Source organism: Pezoporus flaviventris, unplaced genomic scaffold (genome assembly GCF_033815535.1).
Source record: "Pezoporus flaviventris isolate CSIRO_AGI_PZ_B2104156 unplaced genomic scaffold, CSIRO_AGI_Pfla_v1 ptg000013l, whole genome shotgun sequence".
Taxonomy (NCBI): Eukaryota; Metazoa; Chordata; class Aves; order Psittaciformes; family Psittacidae; genus Pezoporus; species Pezoporus flaviventris.
The window spans coordinates 34,935,563-34,963,101 of record NW_026892561.1 but is presented as its reverse complement, the minus strand read 5'-3'; the positions used below and the strand labels follow the sequence as shown (position 1 = coordinate 34,963,101).

At 40.6% G+C, this 27,539-nt stretch overlaps 1 long non-coding RNA gene across 1 annotated transcript in view; it reads left to right on the top strand.

Moving 5' to 3' along the window:
* LOC133268918 (uncharacterized) overlaps window positions 1-27,334 on the top strand; it is a 112,197-nt gene extending 84,863 nt beyond the window's left edge. The window contains exons 4-5 of the long non-coding RNA XR_009743221.1: window positions 24,467-24,566; window positions 27,255-27,334. This is a non-coding gene — a long non-coding RNA (uncharacterized LOC133268918). The remainder of the gene's footprint in view (window positions 1-24,466; window positions 24,567-27,254) is intronic.
* The last annotated feature ends 205 nt before the right edge of the window (window positions 27,335-27,539 follow it).

Sequence of the window (27,539 nt, the reverse complement as noted above, 5' to 3'; positions counted from 1 at the left end):
GGAAAGACAAACACAGCATTCACAAACACCACCTGGTTGACCTTTGCAGATAATACCTTGAAAACCTGTAAAACGTGGCCATTCCAGCTCTGCGTTTGCCATTAGCAGATTCAAGTTGATGTCTGAGGACGTCTTTGCAGTTCTGAATTGAACAGCTGCACTGTTATTAGAAGATTCATAAAACCTACAAAAAGACCTCATGAATTTCTAAAGATTCTGAAATGAGGAGTGTGCAGAATAACATCTGCTCATGTTTCCTAAGGCCTATTGTTGCATCTGCCCTGACAAAGACTTCCAAAGAATGCACATTGTTTATATGTTTTCTAAACACTTCATGAGACATCATTTCTAACAGCTCATTTGAATATCCAGGAATATCCTTTCACATGAATTCCCTCTGCAATCAAACAGAAATCAAGAGGAAAATCTGTTCTTGTTTTAATACTTGAAAAAGAAATCTGCTAAAAATCAAATAATTTGAGTTGCCAGAGGCATTGATGAAAATGGTTGGGAACTAAACGATTAGTCTCTTTCTATGATTTTCCTTTGCTGTTACATGAAGCTTTTGGAAGTTTGCTCCCACTAGTGACTGGGGGGAGGGAGCATACACTGAATTTTCAATGCCTGTAAAATCTTACAGGCTTCTACAGTACTAAAATATTTGAATTTCATTAACAGGAGCTAAGAGGTTACAGGGAAATGTATCATCTCTTTTTTCCTCTTCAGAATACTCCAGACAGTAGCAGAGACAATTATGGCAATACTGAAAGTAAAATTATTGATTTAGCTTCTGAACAAGTTTTAGTTCCTCATTCTTCTCAAAGCATTATCAAGGTCAGAGTATTATTTTGTAAAATGGAAGTTTTTTTTGGAGAAGCTTGAAAAAAGCAGTGCTGTAACATAAGCTTTATAAAATCACTGAGCTGTATGGGGATTGTGTAGTTAAAATGAAAGTACTTCTGCTGCTAGAAAAAAACCTGCCGCAGCACATTTGTTTAAATAGAATGCCAAAAGAAAACTTCCCCTGGAACAACATCACAGTCTGAAGGACATTCTCGGTTATGGGCAGTTGATTCTGCAGGTGAGTGATCTCACAGCAGCTCCCCTTTGCTCTCCTGTTGCACTCTGTCTAGTCCAGTTCCCACCTTACTTACTCTGCTACAGAATCGGCACAGAGCAGCTGCAGTGGCCGGAGCAGTTAGATTTGGGCCCTGTGGGTGCTTTTGTTACATTGCCTTTTCTTCCTCCATTCTGTCACCAAGGTTAATGAACAAACAAAGACTTTGTTTAATGTTAGACCAGATGACCATGAGATTTAAAATGTTCACTCCCTTCTCTGTGATTCAGTATTACCGTGCAGGTACATTGGGTGTGCTTGCCAAGGTACTGGCAAGTTCTTGTTGATTGATGTTTTCTAATTGTTTTGTGATCTTTTCTCCTCTTTCTCTCTTCATACTCAAGCCAGTGCTTTTAATTTTTCTTGGTTTTTTTTTTTTTCCATGTAATTCATACTGATTACTGTAGGCAGTGGTGCTGAAAAATTATGGGCTGTGCTGCTCTCTTCCAAGAACCTGGCTTCCCATCAGAATGGGAATCAGATCAGAATGGTGGGTGCTCTGTTTAGTGTTGGCACCTCTGACCTCCTCCAGTGTAGAGGGCAGATATGGCACACTGTCTGCTCCTTTACGCTGCTTGCCATGAAAGGATAAGAGCAATGTGCTGTCTTCATGTTAAGTGAGGGTTTTGTTCTCCTCAGAACCACTAATGTTGGGTATTGGGATGTGAGAAATTCAGCTTGTACTTAGGAACTGCAGATTTAGTCAGTACATACTGTCCTAATGTTTAGCAGTGCTGCTTCTAAACCAAAGCCCTCTGACTTTTGAATACTGCCAGGAGTTTGTGGAAGAGCCAAGAGTAATTTCTGTTCCTGGCTGACACTGGAGCAGTGCTGCAGTGGGAAGTATCATCATCCTGTACAGTACTCCACTTCCATTAGACTAGAGTATTATAAAATTTCAAACATGATAAATAAAGTGATAATTTTAATATCCATATTAATAATAATGTTTCAATGTTTTTCTGAATGTGCATAATTATTATTTCAATATTGTCTCTAAGTTATGCAACAAGCCTTTTTGTCACTTTGAATAATTAGTAATTGAAAAATCTTCCCCATCTGTTTATAATAAAAAGCATCTGTTCAACATCTGCCAGAAAAGAAAAGAAAGAAAAAAAGTCTTTGGTGGAAGAGAATCTGTGGATTAGGGGAAACAGTCTCAGTTCAGAGGCCAGAAATCATTGAGTGAACCTGCATAATCTTCATTTGCACATTTTGAAAGAATGCACTCCCAGACAGAGATAGTTACCTAGGGGAAGAGGGAGAGCTGCGGAGCTCCACCTCTGCCTTGGCACACAAAGTCCTCCTTTCCAGCCGTTGTCTAACTCTGCCTGAAATTAATTTATTCTTATAACAGCATTAATAAGAATCACACATTCAACCTTAAAGGACACCACTTCTGATATTGACCTGTTTTTTAAAACAGCTCTTTATAGTTGTATGCTAAGCCAAGTCTGTTAAGGTCTTTGCTTTGGGCCTTAACTGAAGCCTTTAAAGTCATTGATCCCTTTGGAAGGTGGGCATCTACATCTGTAGTCGTTCTCTTTGTCCATCACAAGATGAGGTTAGTTCATATTCCTCCAAAATTTATATAGTATTGTAAATAGCATGACTTTATAATCTAACATCCACTCTCTTTGACATCTTTTTGTTCCTTTCGAAACAGTAAAAAAATTACACATTGATTCTAGATAAAGGCTTTTTACTATTGATATAATTCCAGTCTGTAACAGAGACTCAGAACAGCACCTCTCTTAAAATATCAGTGTTTTTACCATGAACCATATATATGAAATGCTTTTTCTGAGAAAGATGAGATCGGAGTTGAACTGCAGATTTCAGTATTTGTAAATCAGTAAGTGGAATGAAAAAACAAAATATGTTGCTATCTTTGTTACTTTTCCAGAGACTTTTAACATAATGGCAATATAAATCAAAATTTGGAATATTATTTGCTAGTCCCCTGTAAATCCCTTTCAAAGCCCCTGCACACTCTGACTGCCAGAGAAGCACAGGAAGACAGCGAAGCTAAGCTCTCCCACAGGGCTTGTGTTCCCTCTGATCAAACCCAAACCACAGCAGGAATCTCTCCTTTATTTCCCTCTGTCATTGCACGTACATTACCACATGAAGCTTTTCTGAGCAAATCTGACTTCTTAACAGGTAGCAGGAGCACACTGATAAGCAGCCTGGAGTAACTACACTATCATCCTCCTCTGCTTTGGTTTGAGAGCAGTAGTTCTCTGAAAGGCCTGATCTCACTGATGTGAAAGCATGAAATTTACATTCTACTGGTTACAGAACTAAGCTAATTCTATTTTTAAGTGGATACTCCTTAAAGCATTGGAAGCCCCTACAAGATAGCAGAGCTAAGCAGTATTTAAACATAGGCTTCCAAACATTGCCTTTAATAAAGATTTAGATTAAAATGAAATTTTTGCCCTTTTTTTTAAATAATCTAATAAAGTCTGTTTACATTTGATTTCATCCTTTCATAATGCAGAATCTTCTATTTCATCTTCCATTGGCTTGCATATGTGAAGGACTAAAATAGTATCCGTTCTATTATATTCTGTAATCTGCAGATTACTACTCAATGACTTTCAAAAATTAGGAAGCTTGCATATTAAAGATCAGCAATCCATGATAATGATGAGGTCAGTTTCAAGGATAAAGATAGATTGGTACTTGGAAGTTTGATACTCATTATGTTCATATAAAATTTCAGGTTGATCTAGAAAGATCCCTTCAACTGAAAATTTCATTTTCCCAGGTCAAAAATACCCAAAAAGAAAACTTAAACATTTCTAATAGCCTTGACAATGCTTTGGTGGTAGAAGGTGTAGTGAGATTCACAGAGGAGTCTGGATGACATTCTTTATGAAAAGGGTTTTTCCTTTTGCAAAGCAAATTAAACAGATGTTGCAGGATTATGGCATTTTACGTTTTTCTTTTTCCTAGACTCTATGAACTTGATATTGTTTTCATCCAAGCAACAATCTATTGGACATTAAATATGTATCCTTAAAATACATTCTTAAACATTTTTATAATATGTAACTGCTGATATAATACTGTTTGATTTATTAAATACATGAGGTTAAATTAAAATTAAATTACATATATTTATATTTACATGGGTGTATTTAAAATATGTTTATATTTCTCTATGTTGACCTGCGTCAGTGCTCTTGCCTGGCTGTGCACTGCTCCAAAGGCAAGCAGATAAAGTTTCTGCAATATATTCTTCAATGTTGCTGGAAAGCTGCATTCAAATAACAGCAGTGAGACACAGGCAGGAAAGCAAAGCCACAAGGGCTTTGCTTTCCTTTGTTACTGGCAATTCTGCAAGCTTTAGTCAAAGAAGAGTGGAATTCAGCCACAGGAAGCAGTTCTTCTGTCTATTCCAATAGTTTCTCAGAAAACCCCATTCTGGGAACTAGCTTACTGGAGTTTGGAAGGCAACTCACAGACCAAGCAGGCTGAGGTGAAGGAATGAGTGGGACTCTGAGTGAGCATACTGTAAATTGGGAAGGATTTTTTTTTTTGATTACTGCTTTATTTAAAATGCACATTAGCTCCATTGGTTCCAAGATACCTTTCAAATAGCTGGGTACTTCTGTCATTATCTGATGGTCCCAGAATATTCATTTCCTTTGCAGAAATGCATTAACATTGGTGATTTATGAGAAGAAGGATGGGAAGACAGTGCATGAATACTTAAAAAAAAACTTGCTGCTACAGCGGCTGGTGCCCTGTGGGGCTGTGTGTGTATTAGCACAACAGAGGCAGGGCAGACCCCATAGGGGGATTACTCTGCCTGAACCCAGGGGAAGTGCATTGGTACGGGTCCCCTTTTGTAGGAGTGCTGCCTGGTGCTACCAGTTAACTCAGACAAGCCCTAAGTGCAGACACATTGCAGGAATTCCTTGTAAGCTGATACGGTTTTCTTTCTTTAAACCATGAGCAACTTGAGACAGATCTATTCCAAGAGAAGAGTTCTGCAACAGGTGTCCACATACTTCAATGTTTTATTACTACATCCTGTAACAGAAAATATTTGAAAGTGTGTTTTACTGCTAGTGAAGGGTACTTTGAGGTGGCATGCAATAGCTTCACTGCCCTTAGTGCTGTGGAGAGGCAGCAACCCTGAAAAGAGACAAGAGATTTCCCGGTTGTTTCACTCACAGTCTTCAGTCAATATCCAAGGGTTTCCCAAAGCTCAGACTCTTCCAAAGTCAGAGGCCAGCTGGCATCCTGGCCACTGGGATAACTGCTCAGGGAGCCAGGAACGTGAGCTGACCTGGCAGGCTGCTGGCTGTGGCCTTGCTCCAGTCCGCATAGCTGTCACCATGGAAAATGCCAGGATTCTGGTGGAGGAGCAAGCCTTTCAGAAGGTAGGTTTGTAAGAAACAAAACAAATGCTTGCCCAGAAGGCAGTATTTGGAATATTTATTACAAATTCAGCTCATGATGCATAAGGATTTATTTGACAAGATGTGCATGACTTTGACTTGAAAAGATGGAGTACTTGATGTGATACTTGAAGAAGTACTAAAGTAAATTTTCTAATGTAAGCAGATTCACAGGGTAATGTTTGTCAAAATTGAATTTTACAAATCAGCTACTCCAAGCCAGTGCTCTTGCTGATCCCAAACCCCCTTGGTTTCAGATTTTGTTCTGAACTTGAGATAGGGACAGTTTTTTAAACACCATCAAATACATACTGTTTTAATGCTGGGTGCTAAATTCACATGCATTTTATAATGTTTTACTTTTTAAATGTAAACCAAACAAACCACTATTGACCATTTGTAGGAATAGTATTAAAATACTCGTCCAAACACATAAATGTAGCAGGACTTTACAGGTGGGGGTGGAACTGTAATATCCTGGGATGTGTTAGCATGGATTCTGCAATGCTGGAGCTGAAGAGAGCATCCAGGAAACAGTATTGCTGAGCCCACAGGAGGATTGCCCCAGCTGGGCAGCAGGTAAAAGCTCCCTGCTTCCTCCTACATAGCCCTGCCTAGCTCTTCCGGCTCCCCTGGGCCCGGCCTCTGCCCCGCATGGAGAGGGTAGTAGGTGGGTAGTGGGGCACAAGGTGGGTCCCCAACCACTGCTGCCTCCTTAAAACATCTTTCTGCCTGATTTGTTTTGCCTCAGCTGCAGCAGGGAGTCTTTCAGTGGCATCTGAGGTCTGACATAAATTGCCCTTGTAGATGTTAACCTGATCAATTATTCTGTAGTTCTCTTTAATCAGTTCTCATTTTGCATTAAATTTTGATGTTGTTTTATATCATAATCCTGTACGTTGTATCCATGAAGCCAGAAGTTTATCTGTAAGAGAATATTTTCTTATCAATTAATGTAAAGGACAACTGTTAGCTCAGTCAGTAACAAAAAGTTCATATAGTTTTGTATTGCTGTTCTGTCTCTTCTCTTTGATGATGATACTGACTGCATTTAATATGTGTAGGACAAGAGGTGTAGTAAAAAGCTGTTTTCTGCAGCCATTCTTTCATCTGGTGCAATGTGAGAACTGTGCTGGTTTGTGCCCTTTGAGATTATTTAGTCCTGCCGACATTTACGTTTCTCTTCATCCCTCTGTTATATTCACAGATGCTTTTGTTACAGCTGAAATCAAAACCGTAAGATGACACATATGTCTGAATGTTTCACACTCATTCACATTCTCTTTTGAGCCACTCAGTAGAAAATAGTGTCAGCCCTAAGAAACAGGAGTCCCTTTTGCCAGCCTACAGATTGACAAAATTGTGCCTTAAATCCCTTAATCAATGACAGAGCCAAATACACAGAAGCATTAGCGGAGTAAAAGCTTTGGTAGTGTGGAATACATTAGAATGCTGCCCTGGGGCATCAAAGACAGGTGACTGTTCCATGGCAGGCAAACACAGGCCAAGTTCCCATGGGGGCGATCCAAATGAGCCATCTACAGCTCCAGGTTGTTATCACTTCCAAACAGTGGAAACAGTGACATGAGGTGCAAGAAGGTCCTTTGAATGGTGTTTATTGATGCAATTTCAGATTTTCGTTTGATTGCGTATATATTGAACTGCTCAAGTAACACTGAAAAGCAATTATCAAGCAATTACAGGAGCTAATTTGCCCTTTCAAAATTTGGTTGTATGTTTTGTGTCATCCTGTCACTCAGTGGAATCATAATTAGGTTTCACTGTAGCATAAATGTTAGTGAAATGTGCTGTCCAAGTCAATCAGTGTTATGAAGAAATTAATCTAATCGAGTTCCTCCTCTTAATGAACTTCTTCATTAGCATCTAGCTTTTATCTCCTAGTCTGTACTGGTCAGACAGTAGCTTCAGCAACACTTTTGTTAGTACTTTGTCAACGCATCCTCACGTGGAGAAGACATGAAGGGTATCTTGTTATGGGGAGCTGTGTCCCATGGCCATAGATGAGAACATGGGCTTTTAAGTGTGGAAGATCTGCTCATGAATTTTGACTCAGTTAGAATACAAATAGCACAAAATGAGGAGGGGCCTGAGCCTAGCACCACTGGTGATGGTTGTGTGGGGTTTACCTTTCACAGTCCTATCCTATATTTGACAACATTGACAAAATGTTTTGCTACATGGCAGTTAAAGAGCAGCAAAGAGTTTATAGTATAATCTTTAGGTGTAGATATCAAATAATTTTGGTGAGAAATTTGTTTTCTGCACTAGTTCCTTTTAAGGTTGCCAGGATTTGTTGCACCAGTTGTCTGAGGAGCAATGACATGAAAGTTTTGGGGAGGCAGATGCAAACACAAGAGTGCTGTCAAGATGCAAATGCTACAGGTTTGTGAATCCTTTAGGGATTAAGTGAGACACAGAATCCATATTACATTATATTGGTGTTTTATGTACAGCTGTAGGATAAATTATGATTTGTAATATATTATTTGATAAAATTATTATTTGATAAAATACGATTTAAGATACTATATAAGAAAACGTAAAGTGCTCAGATGTAGCTCAATTTTTCTGATAATTCTCTAGCTTTTCATTATTCGTATTGAAGTTCCTTTAACACTGTAGTACCTCTGGTTCTGGTATTAATTATTCAGCTGCTTCTCCAACAAAGCAGTCAAGTGCAAAGACAGTCTTTTGCTTAGAAGAGGCTTATTTAGGTGATGACTCTGTACGCTGCAGTTAAGCACGCAGTAAATAATACTGTAGCATCTTACCATAGCTTTTTATATGAGTCAGCAAGTGCATAGACAGGAGGGGTTTAGTCCTTATTGCTTTTTTTTTTTTTTAGCACATAATTAGTATCAAATTTCTTTTCAAGTGCTTTGCTTATGGATGTTTCTTGTTAGAGCTTTGGTTTCCAAGATACCATTCTTCCCCCCAGAAAGACAACATATTTTTTCTGACTAAATCTTGCCTTTTCATCAATTACGCTGTGAATTTCCCCTGATGATATGGAAGGAAAAGAGATTTCATTTCCATTTTGATGACAAAATTCCCTTATATGCAATGGTTAGTGGCTGAGATCCTGACTTGATCTGAAGTCTGATGAAATCTATGAACATCTTCTGTTGGCTTTTGTTGTCTTTGGATTGGGCTGTGAGAGCATGATCCTGTCTGCTGCAGTGAGTAGGAATTGTGTCTTTGATTTCACTGAACACTAAAGAAGACATATAATGAAGAGTACATTTAATAGCAGTTGTCTGTTTCTCTGTTAAAATATGCTGCTTAAAAAAATCTTTGTTTCCTGGGTACATAATTTTATGTGTGTTGAAATAAAGTCAGACAGTGAAGTCTTCTGGAAATACAGTGGGCTTCTCATTTGCTTCTGTTTAGTGACTAATACAACAGCAATCATTATTGTAGATATTGTTGTCATAAAGCCTTATGTATCAATTATCAAATGGGTAGCATGAAGTTCTGTCCAAATGCACTGTAATAAAAATATCCAGGAGTAGAGTTGCTGTGGTGCCTTTCATCATGATGTTACATTTGAATGTCCTCCCAGGAGCCCTCCCATCTTATGTGATGCATCACACCGCTGTATGGGCCTGTTTGTTTACTCTAAACCTGGTCCATCATCTGCAGTCATGGATACTTCAAATAGATTGCTGCACAGCTGTGAAATGACTCTCTGCTACTAGCCCCTGGGACAGACTATGACAATGTCACTCTGTAGTCTACAAATCCTATTGCTTATTCCCCATGGACATTCAATCCCCACTGAAGAGTCATTTAAAAATATTTAATTGGCAGTTTGAGTTTAGGATTAATGTTAAATTGATGACAAATACAGTTTTTTCTTTTCCCTTTCCTGTTCTGAAAGAACCATCTCCTTGCCTTTTTTTTTTTTGGTGCCTACAGCTACGGCACTTTTTCTGCCACAGGGTCACATTAGACTTCCTCGTTAACGCTCCTCTTGGTCTTACCAAATCTCCACAGTTAGCATAACAGATAGAGACATCTGTGACTGATATATTGCCTTTCTGTGAATTGGACCTCAGTACCTCTTGAATTTAATGAAGACCCAAAGTGCAGCCCATGTCTCTCTGCTCCACTTTCTTGTTGCTCTGCATTTCTACAAGAAATAAAGTGCTACACCTGCGTTTCAGCTTTATGTAGTCTCATGATCACTAGTCCCTTAGGAGAGAGCACAGACGAAGAGCCCACATGATCTATACTAGCAGAGACAATACATGACAAACACTTCTATGTATCTTGTGTTTCTGGGTTTCTCTTGGAAAAATGGAACCCCACAATCCAAATTTTCTATTGCTTGGCTCATACTCAGTACTTGAAGACAGACTACTTTTTCATACTGACGACAGCACATATGCTTTACTGTAGCTACTTACATATTGTAAAGCTAATTATTTTCATCATCTTTCACTGTTCCCATTTGTTGTGGTTTAAGCCCAGCTGGTAACTCAGAACCATGCAGCCGCTTGCTTACTCCCCCCACTCCCCCTTCTTCCTCCCCCCACTCCCAGAGGGATGGGGAGGAGAACTGAAAGAACGTAACTCCCACGGGTTGAGATAAGAACAGCCCAGTAACTAAGGTATAGCACAAATCACTGCTGCTACCACCGATAATAATAATGATGAGGGAAATAACAAGGGAAGAGAATACAACTGCTCACCACTCGGCGACTGATACCCAGCCTGACCCGAGCAGCTATCTCGCCCTTCTGGGTAACTCCCCCCAGTTTATATACTGGGCGTGACATGCTGTGGTATGGAATACCCCTTTGGCTAGTTTGGGTCAGGTGTTCTGTCTCTGCTTCTTCCTGGCTTCCCCTCCTCCCTGGCAGAGCATGAGACTCGGAAAGTCCTTGGTCAGACTAAGCATTTGAGCAGTAACTAAAAACATTGGTGTTATCAGCTCTGTTCCCAGGCTGAAAGTCAAAAACACAGCACTGCACCAGCTACTAAGAAGGAGAAAAATGACTGCTGCTGCTGAACCCAGGATACCATTTAATTCTTGGTTTTCAAAGAAATAGTATTAGACACTGCATAAAGATTGATGACATGAGCCATTCTGTTATTAACAGTATTTAACGGCACATAACTTCAGGGTACATAGTACTGTTCTAGCCTATTTCAATAAGGACAGGTGACCCTTTTCATATTTGCATGCTTGCCTGTAGCCTTGTGTTGAAGGATTCAAATGTTTTGGAGCTCTAACAGTGGGCTGGTCAGGCAAGCGACAGAGCATTGTGCAAATGAGAGCACTGAGGTCGCTTTAGAAGCAGTGCGTAATAGCCCTCTGTCCTTTTGGAAATAGAGCAGTGGAGAAGGCCTTGTGGGATTCAGTTCTGACAGGCTGGATCTGCACAGACCGAGGCATTGAGGAAAGTCTCCTCTGGAAGGCTTCAATACCACTCACTGCTCAATTAGTAATTCCACAATGCCCCTTTAAACAAAGATGTACTTAAACTTAGAAAGGGAAGTTTTAACCTGTGTAGTATAGAACCTGAAGGCCTTGCAGGAAGCAAAGAGGCTGAGACCTGTATTTTGCATGAATGTGAGGCAGTGGGAAATGAGGAGCAGTTGGGGGAGAAGTGGCAGCAAGACCTCCTTTGTTAGTGTTCTTCTCTGGGAGGTAGGCAGAGAGACACGCACCCACTGCAGCAGCTGATGGTGAGGCTGAGGGCACACGAAAGGCAAAGAGAGTGTCATGTTGACTGAGTCTCAGAGCACCCAGCATAGGATATGGGCAAGCGCTTGGGCAAAGTGGAGACACTGCCATCAGGACAGCACTGTACTCATGCTGAACTGCTCCCCACACCACAGCAGCAGCAGGGTGGCTCTTGGACACCTCCCCTTGTCAGCTTTGCCATTTTTGTCATGTCAAATCTAGCAGTGGCCTGGGTTGCTTTCCCTTGCCATTACTGCCAGCCATACCAACCCCAGCTGCTTGTCCACTAATCTCTTAGGAACTTGGTTTACTCTCCCTTTTCACCTCTCTCTAATGGAGTGTAGCTCCAGCCCTTTCTCCTTATCATTAGTGCTTGGCAGTGGGTGAAGCACTGGGAACATCACCCCAGTCACTCTCCTCCACCTCAAGCCCCTGAGCCATTCAGGGCTACATCTGCATCTTTCTTAATGATGTCATTTGCTCTCCTGTGTGACTACAGTGAGGGGAATTCCCTAGCGTTCCTCAGGATGTCCGGTACTGTCTTCACCCAGGCAGCCAGAAAGACGTTTCGTCCTGCTTCCTTTGTGCAGACACCAGATTCTTTGGAGCACATCACTTATTACCATGGAGTCATTAGTCAGACTTAATGAAACAATAACTTTGATGGACCATTTAAAAATATGTTGCTGTTTATAACGAGATCTGATGCCCTGGAGTTATAAAAGGAACTATAGGGCTACATGGGTGATTGCTTTGGCCTCAGGGATTTATTTTTTAATTTAATCTTAAAGTAAACAAATGGCGTTACACATTTCTGAATTATTTAACGAAGAGCATGACAAAGTGGTAATTGTAAAAGCTGCTCCTTCCCCAGGAGTACATTCCTTTTCAGCTAGCTAATCTTAGCTACCTTGCTAGATATAAAATTGTCTCTGCGTTGCTGCTTTTTCTGTTTCTGTCTATGTACTTTGGTTACATTCCGCTTGGAGTTTGGTTTTTTTAATTATATGTGAGTGGGCTCAGTTTGAAAGTAATAACATTTTTCATGTTTTCTCTTTTCAGTTCTTTTCCATACATTTTCTAGTGGATGCCTCACCTGAATTAGTTACAGTAGCTCTTTGGTTTGGCACATGATGGATCATAGTTTACAGCATTACTGAAAAGTCTGCAACTGGTTGATAAACAGGGTTGCATTTTGTTGTGTGTTATTTCTTGTAATTAGAGGTTTTATCTTTGTAGGCTAAGATCAATTTATTAATATTTATTATTTAGACAAATGATCAGAAGAACACTACCTTTCATTTTTATGTAAGGATAAATCTTGATTCTGCCTTTTAATAGCTGGAAAAGTTAATATCATACCTAGAAAAACTTCCATTAGGAAAACACTGAAAGAGGAGATCTGTACCAGCAGTTGCATATACAATCAGGATATATGATGCGATGCATCAGTCTCTTTGTAGGTGGAAGCAAACAGGTATTAGTTTGTCCTGGGAGGAACTGGCTGTTTTCACTGATGTCTGTTACACAAACATGATGATATCCCAGCTGCACTGATGGATATTGCATGTCCGTGTGTTGAAGAGCTTCTTGCCTAAACTGGCTCACAGAAGAGAACATGACAGTGAAACAAAGGCAGAGGTTTCCTAAAAATTGTCATGCCTACACAGGATTGCCATGCTCCTGTTGTGCTGCTCTTGACAGTGTCACCTTTTCTGATTTTGAATGCTACTGAGCACATGAAAGTACATACATAGCAACAGAGAGTCTTCTTGCAGTTCCTTCAAGGCACGCACAGAGCTTAGGACACCGTTTCTTTTCAGAGTTAGAAGACATTCATCTGCACTAGTCCATGTCTGTTTTAATGAATTATGTGCAGCAAAGCCATTTTGCAGCTAATTGTGGACATCTGCTTCAGAGTTTGGAATACCTCAAATCATATTGCCGAAAACACCCTCTATTATCTACCTCTTATGATGCGATGCGTTTATGAAAATATACAGCTGATGGTTTATAACACAGTTTGTAGACTCTGACTTGTGACTGAAGTTTAAGTTGTGAATCTAAGTCAGACCATTTAGTTGATCTTTGGCTAATAGATCCTCTGGAGAGTCCTCACCTGGACAGCTCTAGGGCCTGAGCAGCCTTCACAGCCAATACACTGGTCACAGTTCTCTTGTGGCTGCTGCTATAGGTGTGTCCCAGCACAAACATTTGGTCATTTAGCATTAATTTTCAAGGCACTTCTTATTTTCTTACAGGAACATACTTATCAACCCCATATTTAATAAACTATAACTTTCTTTCCCCTTGACTGCTGAAAATGTTTTCATCTTCAGTATAAGTGTAAAGGTAAAAATTCCCGAGCAAAATAAAAAATAAATAACCTGCCTCTTTTCCATAGACTAGAGAACGCAGTAAAACCCCTTGTGTTTCTACCTTGTATTTTTTTTCTCAGAGGGATTTGTCTCAGGAGCCTTTGTAGTTTCTGAAAGTTCCATTTTAAATGCTGGTTAAAAGTTTACAACTTTTTAAAATAATGCTTATAAATAATAGAACTAGTTGGTCTTACTTTCTTTGTTTTCTCAGGTTAGTATTTATGTGCTTCACTTCCCAGTGCTCTTAATCCCTGTGAATTCACCAGGTTTCCACTGTGTGTGCTGAAGCCCCATCACTGGTCAAAGGGCTGTACAGGTTTGGTGAATGCAGTGTGATATAGGACCTTTTCCCTGACACAGGGCTTTGAGGTGCCACACAGGTGTCTGGTCCTGACTTTGTTGCTGAAGAAGAATTTCATGAGCTTAAAGAGTACAGACTCAGTTCTGGAAGCCCTGGCTGTTCCTCTGTCACAGGGTAACCAACATGTCAACACCACAACTGAACTTACAGCTTGACAGCTAGCAAAAATGTGAGAATGAACATAATGTAAGGGACTGAATGGCTGTGGGGGTCCATTTTGTTTCCTCCTCAGTGTGTGGGGAGCCTTTGGCAATTGCAGGACATTAATTTTCTGTGTATACATTATTCTTAATCGTATGTTGTGTCATTGCCATATGGTCTATATCTGGCACTTTGCTCTAGCAGCCAGATGATTTCTTATTGTTATCGTAAGCAGCAGGGCGTAGATAGCATGACCTAAACCAGCTGGTCTCTAAAGTGCAAACTCTCTCAGTACTGAACTTGTGAGGCTTTCTTTATCAAAGTGTGTAATTAGTTTAAGGCAGTGGGTTCGAACCTTGTGCCTTGTTTCTGTATTTAAAATTAAAATGTTTAAATAAATTATGATTGCAGTCATACAGACATAGGACTTTAAGAATGCTCCCCTGTTTAGGTTCACTGCAGGGTAAGTGTAACAACTTCATGTTATCTGGAGCAATATTTAGATGAGAGATCTGTCATCAGCTGAAGTTTACCTGCTCAGGTCCCAGAGGACGATGAAGAGCATTTAAATATGCCAGCTGGAAAGCATTTGCTGTTTCCTTTTATTCCCCCTCTAACACTGAAAATCCCATAATGTTCATCTGTGTAGGTCTTGCAGTGTTCCATGTATCTGGAGGTTTGAGTGGCATTAGGGTGTGTTAAGCCATTTAGACAACTTTGATGCGTCAGTAATCCCTCCCATGAAGTAAAGTGGAGCAGCATCTCCTGCTAAGCCTCTCAGGCACTCTTGCCTACTCAGTTCGATTTGCTTGGGATTAGCAATTGCTTTATTAGGAAGTGAAATGCTTTTGTGAATAGAACCTCCTGACCAGAGCTGGTGGAAGGCAGCTAAAGATTAATCCCACCCTCCAGTCTCAGACAGCATCCCTGGATACTGCTTGGTACAGGAATCACTCATCATTACATGCATACACAGAAATACAGCTAATGAATCTTACATGTTGGGCCAGAGCTGCTTTTCTCCTTTCGAATGCCCAAAACCTTCCTTTGCGCTGAGTGGGAACTTAGTAGAGGATGGATTTATTCAAATATCACTGGAGTTTCAGTGTTGATTGAGGATTAAATGAAGCCAGTCTCTTTTGCACTACCCTATACTAAACTAGTTTAAATCAGAAAAGTAAAACAAGATTTCCATCTCCCTTCCCATCTCTGCAGGCCCTAATCATTGAATAATAACTGTCCTTGCTTTCTGATCCCGCAGAAATACAGACATACATTTCAATATAATTTTGCTGACAGAACAAAGCTTGCCCCTCACAGCTCAGCTCCAGATGTCAGCCCTGTTCTTGGCGTGCCTGCTGCACAAGACAGTCTTCACTTCCCACTTCATCTCTGAAGACCCCCTTCATGTGGAAGACATCTTCTTAATCAGAAGCAAAGTTTTGGCCATGTTTTGACGTGAGAAATCTCCTTTGTTTTCTGTAGAAGGTTCGTGCAATTCCCAATGGTCTTCAACTGCTGATGATAAAAATATGACAAAAAAAATCTTTCCCACTTCTCTAGGGATATAAGTCAGAACCTGTCTCTCCAAACGAGGGAGAAGGCAAAGACATAGCAGGCCCTGAACAACTTCAACTTAAGGAGTAGATCTGCACTTTCATTAACTACCTGAACAATAAACGATTTTAAATATCCAGAGCACTATCATTTTTGTCTTCAAAGCTTTGGAGATCAATCTTGCTTTGTAATGACATGGAGAAAATAACTAAAGCAAAAGGATGCTTATTTACAGAAACTTACAGTAAGTTGAAACTAAAAATACATTTAACCTGAGCTAAAAAGTCAGAATAGCATATCCCAGGGTCTGCTTAATCATTGAGAATGGAAGAATAAAGCATTCTTGCTATATCAAAAGGAAAGCCTTGTACAGTAGGTCCTTCATTTTGGTCCATTTTGGGAAATGTACTCAGCAGTGACAATGAAAGGGCACAGACTGCTCTGGCTAATGAAAAGCAGGCCTAGATGGTTCAGATTAACATTCTAGTGTGACCAAAGAGGCTCAGCATGTCTGAGTAATTTACTGCAAATTGGCAGACGGCTGTAGTAAAAGGATTACCATGAATCAGCGTAGATGGCAAATGTAACAAAGCAATAGTAAGTAAAAATAATATTGCTTTTCTCATTCCTAATAAAAAAAAAGTTAACACCAAGGGCTTCAAAGCATATTGAATGACAGCAGCTTTTGATGCCAGCTAAGAGCTCACCCAAAGCTTCTCTTCACTTTCTCATATCCTGTCCTGACCTCCCAGTGCCTCTGTCCCCACTGCTTGCACTTGTGCTGGTTGCCTGGACATTTCTGCCTGCCGAGTTGCTCTGACAGCAGCTTGGCTGCTGCAGAGTTACCATTGCAGGCAGAATCACCCCAACATCCTTTGTTCTTTACATCATCACCAAAAAGTCCCCGTAAATGGAACATGTCAAGCTTTCAGCCATTCCAGTGTCCAAACCTCCAAGTGTGTAGCAGTTAGGCTTAGGGACTATTCATTAATAAATGTTTGCTCTGGCACCTCTTCTTTTGTCCTTTCAGTGTTTGGTGCCATTTAACTACTGCTACGAAGGAGTGGAAGAGCCCACTCCAGATGGATCTGAGACAGCCTAGATTAAGTTTCAATGAGATGATCCCATGGGTTGGCAAAAGAAGGCAGAACAGAAATCATATTTTCCTGTGCTTGCCCTGCAGGATACCCAGCCTTGGAGGTGCGCGAGCTAGCTGACACTGGAGAGAGAGCATAGGTGTCATTTCCCTCTCCCCTTCCACAGCCTCACGGTGATCACATTCAGTTCCTGAAGCTCTTAGTGTTTTAGCACACTTCCAACTGCAAGAATTTCAGAGGGCATATCTTCCTTGTTTGGGAGGATAAGGTTAGTAGTTACAAATGAAACGTGAATGGATGTTGATGACTACTTTTCTTGGGCTGCTGATTCTGAGTAATTCATTCTGTACGGCATCTTGATTGACACGGGAGGTGCAGCCTATGATGAACAAGTTTAGAGCTGCTTTCTCACTCAGTGGAGTTTGGTACAGAGATACGCTCTAGAGTTTCACACCACTGCACGCACCTATATCATACAGTGTTAGTAACATGTCCTGGATCCTGCTGGACTGTGGTGTTAATGTTGGCTGATCTTCCTAATTAGCTTGACAGAGAGGTCAAAACCCTGTAAGAAATCTTACGCCAGGTTAGTTGCACTGTTATTTTACTGTTGTATTTATTACATGCTAGGAATTCCTAAGTGAAGTGTTAGATGGGGTCTCACTCAAGGAAAAACTGGAAAGTAAATTTGGGATTCATTTGAGAAGACCTTGTTTGATAAAGGTTACAAAAATTGCTTACTTTTAGTCAGATATTCCACTGTTTTCATTCTGCCTATATGAATTGAAGAAAAATTCAAGTATCTTCCAACAAGTAAAATTTAATCCGGGATAATGCAATTATAAAGGTGTCACATTCATAAAAAAGATAATAATATCAGTTTAGTATAGATGGTGGTTTGTGAGTAATCTGCTATCATGTTGCTTTGCTCCAGCTTTACACTTTGTGGGAGCTATGGCTTCTTGCCAGAAAGCAGGAAAAATCAAGTCTTATGTGTATTAAAATGCATTTAGAATTTCAGCTGGTGATACTCATATGTAACTGCAATATAAAATTCTGCTACAGGAAGCCAGCTAGTTACAGCTGAAAGGAAAAGTTGGCATGATGCCGTTTAGGTTTACAGCCATTTCCATTGATCTAATATTTCAAAACTGAGTGTGTGCTTTCTGAATAGGGAGAGCAGCACCTCAGGGAGTCACTAATCTCTCTTCACTTTTCTAACGAAAAGAAGGCCAGTGCAGGCCAGAGGTTTGTGAAGAGCAGGAGGTTTGCTTGGCTCCACAAACTGAATTTCCCATGAAAACCCAGAATTGACAGAAAGCCTGCCAAAGGACAGGTCTAATGGGCACATCGATTACTTGGTTCTTCTGTGCTAATTTTTGTTTAGTTCAAATAATTACCCAAGCAAGGCCACAGTTACATAACACAAATGTCCACAATGCATCCAGGTTTACTAAAGTATAAAAATAACATCTGGGATCTGAAACCCAGAAAAACAGATTAGCTCCGAGTTAAGGTTTCTCTTGTAGCCCATAGACAGTTTGTTGCAATACAAAGCTTTAATCTAAGCAGAGTTTTTCAAAACTTACTGCATTTTGTTTTCAATTGGAAAACATTTTGTAGGACTCTGAACCAGAAGGCTGTTTCTCCATAGTGTCAGGGTATGCCCTGCAGTGGACATCAAGGGTTAGATTCTCACGTCAGCTGTACATGCAGAATTTCACCTCACCACTTGGGAGCCATTAAGAGCCAGTAAGGTGGTGCCTAGGATAAATCTCCACAAGAGATTATTATCGGTCTTTCTGTTCCTGAAGTCAACCCTGCAGATTCCTGTCCTGGCAATGCATACAGCTGGGCAGCGGGCTGAAGGGTGACTTCAAGTGAAGGTTTAATCTCAAGGAAGACAAGTTTTCCTACTGAGCATTGTGCAGGGCAGTGTAGTCTGTCACATTCATTATATATACAGTGCAACATGTTGCTTACTTGTGAAGTGATGTATGTCACAGATGTGTATGAAATAAATAGTAAGGTTGAATAAGCAGTTGTACTTTGCTCTTGCTTGATATTCCTCAGCAATAAGTCTGTTGGCTCTTTTGCTTTACTGGTTATTTGGCCTTTTGGTTTCAGACTTAGATTTCATTCATAAGGAGATCACTCCATTTGTGTTTCTATATTCTAACTGCAGCATGGGAGGATGAGCCCACACAGTTCATCTTCTGTTTCAAACACTTCGGTCATTTCAAACTGCTACTGCAGATAAATTAAATCATACATTTCAGAGCAAGCTAAAGCATTAGAAGAACATGGGGTGGGATGAAATACATCACTTTTTGCTGCTGAACTCTGTTGGTTCTTTCATTCTCTCTATCTCAGACTAATTATAGAGCATTTTCAGTCGTAACAGTCTAGAGTCTGCTCAAACATGTTCTTATGTATTTCTCCATCATAAATTTCTGTAATATTCTTGAACTGTCTGCATTGCAGTTGCTTTAGCTCAGAGGACAGTAAACAGGTATGTTAGACACAGCACTTTTCCTTAGTTAATAATTGTATTTTAGTGTGTATTTCAATTATGAGATCCAGGAAGACTTAGTTCCAGACAAGGTAGCTAGTTGGTGAGGTGCTGTACGAAGTTGAACAGAGAAATGGTCACCAGCCCAAAAGTGTCACTGTCTTTCTGCCTGCTGTCTTCTCAGAAGTTGTCAAAGGGCTTTTTCTCCCCACTCAGTTGAACATATATTCCGTTTCTTGTGTTCTGTTTCTTCAACTACTTACAGGGTACTTAAGTACCTGGTACTGATTAATTGGTATCTGATTCACAGACCAGAACAGTCCGATCAAAAGATCAGTCACCTAAAGGCGATCTCTTGATTCCTGTTTCACTTTCAAGAGGCATTGTGTCATCTTTTATTGACAGTGTTAGAAACTGCATCGGCACATTTTTTCCCTCAGAGAATTTGTATAGATGCCTGTCCCTTCAGTTTTCACTCGCAATTATTGCCTCATATGACTGTTTTCACATTAATTCTGTATAAGCAACAGAGTTTTAGATTATCTTCATAGTGTCTGTAGCCTTTATATTAATCTTTTCTCGTACCTGCTGTATTTTTGAAATTTTTAAATGTTCTGATTTACTTGAAAATGGTTTCTATTTAAATACATATGTTTAATGCATTTATTTTTAATAGTGGGTGTTTTTTTTCTTATTTAGAGATAAACTTTCTTTTCACATAATTATTTTATATCAGTCTGTCATAACACTATCATCATAATGTAACTCTAACCATGAATCTTAATCAACTGCAATTATAAAATGACTGGTTGGGGATAAATTGCCACTAGTGTAACTGGAATTATTAAAACAGTGAGCTCTAGAAAGAGGGAGTGTGAATTGAGCTACTAGTTAGGTGCCTAAGCATCCAAAGCCATATGATTTTATTTCAGACACTGTGTTGTTCTGAGGAGTAAGGGTCAGCTTGCACTCACTTTACTCATATATAGCAAAAATGGATTATTTACTACAATAGGGTGATTAATAACATAAAACTGGTTACGCTGTCTTACCTATTTACAACTCAGTAATGAACCAGCTCTGAACAGCGTCTACAGCACTTCTGTATAACACTTACCTCCTCAAAAGCGTACTGTACCCATATCGGTGTGATATTATAGTGGGAATAGTCCCTCTCTGCCAGAGAAAGAAAAGTTGGTACTCAGTTGGGCAGTTATGGATTTCACACCTCCAACACATCACAAACCTCTGAATTCTGCTGATTATTCCAAGGTTCAATAAAGGAAAACTTTCCCAAAGGAAGTGTATAAGACAGTGTACAAGAAGTGAGGCTACCAGGTGAAGTTTCTGCTGGGCTTTCCTGGGCAGCATCTGCTTTTGTTCTGGTTTTCCCCACTGAGCTTTGCACTGAAGATGGTGGCTAGCTTTCCTCCTGCTCCCTCAGCTGTGGGGCTGCCCAGCTCTTGCTGCAGCACTGTGTGTGGGGTTTCTGCCTGATAGGACATGCTACAGCTGAACAGCTGCTTTGAGGTCCGCATGTAAAGTCACACTCCAGCAGAGAGCCTCCAAGAGGGGTGCCAAATGCTTACGGTGACTTCTGGAAAATAGTTAAATGTAAGTGAACAGCAGTGCTGTTTGGGAAGCATTTCAAGCCCTGCAGCTCTCCCATGGGCCATCTCACACAATTGAAAAACCCAACGTATTTCTGGGTTCTTTTCAGTATAAACTCTTCCTTTTATTGGGAACTTTTCCTGAAGACACCTGGCATGTCCTCTCTGTCCCTTTTCTCCATTCCTTTTTTAGTTTCCTTAGCTCTAACTCCACTTCTTTCCCCCCTGCAACTGAAAGCTATTTTCTCGTGGCTACTGGGAGACTGTGACTGGGATCACAGCTGCTGTGTTGCTGGGGTCCCCTAGCCAAGCCTGGACTGTATCAGCCTGTCAGGCCAGGCTGGCTCCGGCTGACCGATAGGGCAGGCAGTTGCTGAGAGCAGCAGCATTTCAGTGGCAACAACTCATCCAAAACCAGTTCTTGGATGAGAAGGAGAAGATAACTTCAGGCTGGTAGGGAATTATGTTTGCCAGCTGGCCTGGGGGAGCAGGACTGCTACAGTTAGCTGTATCTCCAGCTATCGGCAGTAAGGAAGGTAACAGAATAGAGTGAAGCCCAAGCCAAAAATCCCTGCTGCGGTAATTTAGCAGTTCAGGGGAGCTACCCCGTATGAGGGTAGTTGGAAGATGGTAAATTCCCAAGGGGAGCTCAAAGTTTCCAGTAAAATCTGGGATTGCTGACAAGGTCTTCAAAAAGACTGCTTGATTATTGCCTTGAAACTGGAAATGAATAAGAACAAAGGTATGATGGGTTTGACTATTTCAGAAATTGCTTTTTTTTTTTTCCTCACTTTTGGGGTGATTCCAGCTGATGGTATTTGCCAGCTGGACACTTGCACAGGCTCTGACAGCCCTACCAGCACAGGGATGGTTCTAGTAGAGTGGAGTCTAAAGCACTACAGGACTTGGTACCTGTGGTATACAACCAAACTCTGTGTTTGCTCAGATTTAAATTTCTTATCTCAGGTACCTGTAGGACAGAGCCCTTCTCGAGCTCCGCATTTCCACAGAGTTATACTGTTACCAGTGCTAGTTCAGGTATGTCTCTGCGACCACACATTATAGCCCAGATACAACAGTAATTGGAGCTCAGCCACTAAGTTTGTGTATTTATGTAGGTGTATATATATGTACATATGCATAGGAGTTATTATGGTATGAGCAGAGGGTAATTAGTGGTGACTCAGTGCAGGGGAAAAAACTAACAAACCTGGCTGTCAGAAGTTCATCACACACTGAAATGAATGGCAATTGCTGTAGTGCCACTTTGTGGTGAAAATGAGAAACAGATACGCATAAACTTTACACTTAAACAGTTACTGAAACAAGAAGCTGAGATTCTGACTTGTGATTTAACTGTGCTCAGCTTGGGCACCCTGATGCTCCTAATCTCTGAGCCCAGTGACTCCCCTTCCCCTGATGTTAGGTCTGCACTGAGAAAGGTCACCATCTTTGGCCAGAAGGTGAATGATCTCTAGGCACTTTGGCCAAATCATAGAATCATTGAATGTTTTGGGTTGGAAGGGACCTTAAAGACCATCCAGTTCCAACCCGTCTGCCACAGGCAGGGACACCTTCCACAAGACCAGGTTGCTCAAAGCCCCGTCCAACCTACCCTTGAACAACTGCCAGGGATGGGGCAGCCATAGCTTCTCTGGGCAACCTGTGCCAGTGTCTCATCACCCTCACAGGGAAGAATTCCTTCCTAATATCTAAGCTCAGTCTTCACTCTTGACAGTTGAAAGCCATTCCCCCCTTGTCCTATCCCTACATGCCCTTGTAAAAGTCCCTCTTCAGCTTTCTTGTCAGCCTCTTTAGGCACTGGAAGCTGCTCTACCATCTCCCCAGAGTCTTCTCTTCTCCAGGCTGAACAACCCCATCTCTCTCAGCCTGTCTCCATAGGAGAGGTGCTCCACTCCTCTGAGCATCTCTGTGGCCTTCTCTGCACTCTTTCTTACCTTTTATAAAATTTTTCCTTTTGTACCCCCTGTACACAACTTTCTCTTCTTGTCGCTTTTCTAGGGAGCAGCATGAACTTTGCTGTGTTCAGTGCCTCCCATTACTATGAAGTGAGAGTAGAAGGATGCCATGGAGCACTGTGCTGAGATAGGTGCCAGCAGATTGTCCATTATACTGCCTTCTTTCTAGGTTTTAAAATAGAAAGTGTGTCTTGTGCATTTCCTAAGAAGATCAAATTGCCTCATTTCCTCTAAGTATAAATGTTATAGCATTACTGGTGGGCTGTGCTCTCATATGTGCAGCAGAGTTTGATCTAGCTCAGCCACCAAGCCATTTCAGGTGGCTTCTAAAACAATAAAAAGAGGAACTGCTTGTTCTCATGGCAATACTCTGCTTTCAGTGGTTTGTTTTCCAGTCATGTGAAATCTGTCTTTCAGATTAGATACCATATACATTGCTCATTGTTTTGTTACATTCTCCAGAAGCATTCAAATGTCATTTTGAATGGGTAGATTCAGGGCACCAGTAAGCAAAGTTCAGTGCACTGCCCTGTTTTCACAGTCATACCTTGGGAGAAAATTGGGTCTTCTTTGAGCCTGCTAAAACACAGGTGATACAGAAAACAACCAGATAGATACGTTGTAGTCTGATGGCCAAAGTGTCCTAAATCAAGTCTTGATTGCTGGCAAATCTGGAACAAAGTGCCCGAGATTAATTGTCAAAGGACAGCAATCCCCAGCCATAGCTGCTGAGGCTGTTCAAAGTGAAAATTGTATTTTACTTCTTGCCAGAGGCTATAGGAGAATCTAGAGATGCTGCTTTCCCATATTGGTCTTTGCGAGTATCAAATACTGATCTCGTCTCAATGACTCTAAGGTCTAGTTATCAACTACATATCATGGTAGATATGCAGGTGCAAAAACATACATTGAGGGGGGTGTTGGGAGAATGCATGGGGCAATAGCACACACTAGAGAAAAAGCAGGAGGCTGTTAGTTGGATGTTGTAATTTAATTTTGTATTGTCACAAAGAAACGTCTTATCTTTAAGAATTACCCAACAGTTCTACAGTGCAGTAGTGACTAGTTGGATCTGGGTCCTATAGCCTATAATTTAGTGGGCAGAAGAGTACAGCCCCCATAGTCCATACAGATGTGTGCTCAATCTTTAACTTTGTCAAATGCGCACAAACACATAAACTGCTGGAAAATTCTCATTCTTTCTTGTTTTTCTGAATCCTACATCAAGAGAGTCATGTGTGCAATTAGCTGACAGACTTCAGTGAAAGATTTTGTTTTTTGCTACGTCATACTCTCAGCAAGGCCTGACCTAGTATGAAATGCAGAGTTTCACTGAAGATGATAATGAAATATATATTTATATTACAGTCTAGATTTTGTTGCTGAAACTAAGATTTTCTCATATACACATATAATGTTAATGCAAAAAAACTGCCATAACCCGATAGATTGTGAATGTGTATCTTTATAAACCATTTGCAAGGTTTTTTTGAAGTCAGATTGTCACCATAATGCTTGGAATTGAGATAGGTATTTCTAATAATTCCATTTTGCTACTGATTTAATCTCCTCATATGCTTTTATAGTGCTTCCTTGTGAGTGAAATCCAAGGATCAGGAGTTTGCGTCCTCACCGAAGTCCCACAGCAGAATTGAACTTTAGGAAAGCAAGTCCTGGGCACACAAGGTAATGGTAGATTCCTGACATAGTTCCATTGAGCTGTCCCAGAGGATGAACAAGCTACAATAAAGTGAAACATTTCTTCCCTAGTTAACATGCTAGGCAACTGTGCTTTGATCAGGTTTTGAGAAACACATCAGTAGCTTGATTTCAAATAAGAAATCAGAAATGTTCCAGGCTAACTTAATTCTGACTCCTGAGTTATTAGTTTAAATTATGATAGTAAACAACCTTCTGTTTCAACATTTTTGGCTATGTCACAGAGCCAAAATACCCCCAGATTTGTATCTTCCTTGAGGTTCATGAACATCTGATGTCTTGGGTAGCTATGAAGAAAATAAACTCATTGTGTCCATATTGCAAAATCTAACCTTCATTCCAAGGTCTTTTTTGCAAGTATGTTTTCCAAAAGGTTATATGTGCAAATGCTTCTGGCACCAGGATTAGCAGTTTTAAATTTTATTTTCACAAACCTCCACAAAAGTATGGCAACAAAGGTAAAAACTTTTGACAGAATGCAGAATGATTGGAAACAATCCTTCTGATTGAATAAGGCTGGACTTTATTTCAGTCTCTTCAGCCTCTCACAGTTATGTTTCCATCCCTGCAAGCAGTATCCATCTGCACAGGTGATTGAGACAGACAGTTACTCATTTACAGAGGGAAAGCTAAAAGCCAGGCAGGAAACAGCTGAGTGGAAACCTGGGGTCCCTTATGGAGAAACAGCAAGTTGCACAGTTAAACTCTGTGTATGTGTGAGGTTCTTGTTTTGTTGTTTGTTTGTTTTGGTGGTTTTTTTTTATTTCTTTAAAGAGAGTTTCATAGAAAAGAAAATGTGCAGCAGGGCCTCTGTCCTCTGTATCTCTTCTAGCTGGTGTTTCTGGACATCATGTCAGAACAGTCCACATTCAGGAAAGGTCTCCCATTAATATGAAAGAACTGGATCTGGCCTTGGCTTCTAATTTTATTACAAGTAATAGATCTCTAAAAATATAGATGTTTGAAGGCTTTTTAAAAAATCATACTTTGAGTTGCAAAAGTAGCAAAATCATTTGGATCATCTGTATTCAAAGAAGATCGCAAGACTTGTACATCATGGCAGCTGTGCCAGTTTGGTAATATGAGAACCAAAGCCAGCCGAAGTGAAAACACAGTTTCTAAGTCATGTTATACTTTAACATGAATAAACTCCAAGTCAGTACCACAGACTTTTGCTGGAATCTGGGGAAAAGGAAGGAAAGAAACAGAAGAGGGTGTTAATTTCTAGTCTTCAAATTCTTGGGGAGTAAAACCCATCCATTTAGAAACAAGTTCATATTGCTCTGTGAAGCCTTTTAATAAGGTTTTTGAAGTTCTGCTAGTGCTGCAGAACAAATTTGCTTTTGTATCTTCATCCTGTCTCATTTGGTCAGTCTGTCTACCCTGAATGCCCCAGCTCCTGGTTTTGGCCATTCCAACAGTTTTGCCTTCTGATCCTATGGGCTACATAACCCTGTCTGTATCTTTCTTGCAGTGTTTCTTCCACACCTGCTGATGCTTCTTTCTGTCTTACACATCTTCAAAATCTGACTAACCCTTTGCCACTGTCCAAAGATCATCAGAGGAACTGACAAAGGGATCATAATTTCCTTTTTTTCAATCTCCACCTGAGTGTGACCAGTCCCTTACTGCTTTCAGTTCAGGTGAGAAATAACAGGTGCAAGAAATGCATCTCAGTTCAGAAGCTTTACAGAAATAACTAGTGCTGAAAACTTCAAAAACTAAATTACACTCATTTGATGTACTAATAACTAGGCTGTGCCCCTGTACTTTGCCCAAGGCAGAAGGTGGAGTGGGCACAGAGCAGGAACTTGCCAGGTGCCCCATAACCTGCTGCTCCCTGCAGCAGTGAGCGTGGCTCCGTGACCCCTCTGCCTGTGTGCATCAATACTGGCATAGGGTGTACATGTCCTGGCCTCAGGTCTTGGGGGTGGTTGAGGTGAGAAATAATGATGACAGAGCAAAACCAAACTGTGTATTCAGTGCCTGTTTTATTTTTCAAGGTGAATAAGGAACTCGGAGTCAGACCACGTACTTTTACCTCACATCTAGTTATTGCTGAGCATGACTTTAGTATGATAGGACGACAAATAAGGAGAAGCCTGGGTTTTAAAATACATTGGGCATTTCATATTGAAATACAATTTGAAATACTAAATTTGTAAAAAGTGTCTTTCAAAAATCCACACAACTTTACACTAAAGCTTTGTAGAAAAATTTCCTTGATGTTATATTCAGTTGTTGCTTAAAAATACAGTAGTATTTTAGAGTCCTAAAAATCTCAAGGCTATCTTTAATTGCCATCTTTTGCCAAATAAATTTAGTGTAAAAATGGCAGTGGTTAATGCTGACAGGAACCCTCCAAGTTACACAGACAGTGTCAAAGGCAGGGCCTGCCATGGTACGGTCAGCATGGTGTGTCTGACACAATACAGGCAGCCTTCCAAGAATGGGCAGAGCACTTTACCAGGCACTGGTGAAGCTCTGCCACCATGGTTTTGTTTTCACACAACAGACCTTGCCGTTCTCCAACTTTGTCTTTCAACATTCTTTTCAAGTCACTATGCCTCCTGGTGTCAGCAAGTGATGGTTTGGGAGAAAAATTAGATGTTAATGGTATATTCATGTGGGTTGCTGTGCAGCTGCCCTATACAGCCATGCCAGAGGCACATGAAGGAAACACTGGTCTGGCACCAGGGCAAGGATTGATAGAAAAAAGAACCTGGAAGTAAGATTTAGCTAAGTAAGTGAAAAGAAAGAGCCAAGTTTTCACAGGTACAGTCTTAAGCAACAAATGCATTGCCTAAGGTCCTGAAGTGTGATATGTAGAGAGTTTAAGTCCTGTTGTAGCCTTTATGTGTCTTAGAGAGAGTCCCTGGCCTAGCAGAGGCAATTACCTGCCTCAACATTTACTGTGCCTGACATGGAAATGGAACCTAA